Source organism: Cyprinodon variegatus, unplaced genomic scaffold (genome assembly GCF_000732505.1).
Source record: "Cyprinodon variegatus isolate N-32 unplaced genomic scaffold, C_variegatus-1.0 Scaffold1194, whole genome shotgun sequence".
In the NCBI taxonomy this organism is placed as follows: Eukaryota; Metazoa; Chordata; class Actinopteri; order Cyprinodontiformes; family Cyprinodontidae; genus Cyprinodon; species Cyprinodon variegatus.
This window is the reverse complement of record NW_015151647.1, coordinates 83,904-85,037: the sequence shown is the minus strand read 5'-3', so window position 1 is coordinate 85,037 and position 1,134 is coordinate 83,904.

The following is a 1,134-nucleotide window of genomic DNA, read 5'->3' as shown; positions in this document are numbered from 1 at the left end:
GAATAAAGTAAAGCAAGTAAAATTTTCTTTGAAAAAGTGTATTTGTGGTAAATTTCAATGGGTAGGTTAAATTACCTTCCAATGTAATAAGGTTTACACGATTTAAATCAGAAACAAACATCTCCATTGTCTAATTTCAAGTGCAGTATAAATAAATGTTGTGAAATTTACCAGTAAATACATTTCTAAATGTACATTTTTGATTTATACTCTTTGGTGATCCATCCTTGGTTTGTATTGTTGCAAAGTTCTAATTTGTACGAGTTAAATTCTAAAACAATGTTTTGATATATGAAAGTCCTGATCTAACACATGTGTAAGTTGAGAACTGGGAACAAATATAATTCTTGAATTTGTACAAATTTATTGATTTACATTTTCAAATTAGACATGTGTGCAAACATTTTTATTGTTATCTTTTTCCATTACTCTGTCCTGTAAAGTATGCAAAGCTTCCGCCGTAGCTGTACTAGAAACATCACATGACCTTCCTCACACTGAGGGCTGACCTAGATTGTGAAACTCCTTTTTAACCTTTCGCCCACTCGTTACCAGATAATGACTCAGCACTGTGACAGGGGGGTTTGCCTTCCTTACATCAGCCGGGAGACGTAATCACCTCCAGCATTCTGGAAGATCACCTGCTCATTTGATCATGTGACTCTCTGAACAGGGCAGTGGGTGGAAGGAGTGGCATGGGCGGCTCAGCAGGGCTTACACAACAAACTGCATGCCAGAATCCACCTACTAACTAAAGTTTTCCCTGCTTTATGATCTTATGCAGGCCGATTTTTCTGCAGGAACTTTTCTCTGCAGCAAAAATGCAAACCAGAGTGTTACATATCAGTTGTTGAAAAGACCCGTTCGGATGAATGAACATAGTCCTGCTGACCGCGGCAGAAGCCTCTGCAGGGTTGGGGTTGCTGTGGATTATTGTTCTCAGAGATGGCTCTGGGGCCGCAGCGGCCTGCGTGACCCCTGTGATCCACACGTGACGCCTCTTTCCACAACCTCAGCTGCAGCAACTTCGCAGCGTTTAGCTTTTGTCCTGTTTCATAGTTAGAGTGGCTCAGGTTATCCTGAGCTATCTCTATAGTTCTGCTGCTATAGGCTTAGACTGCTGGAGGACATAGG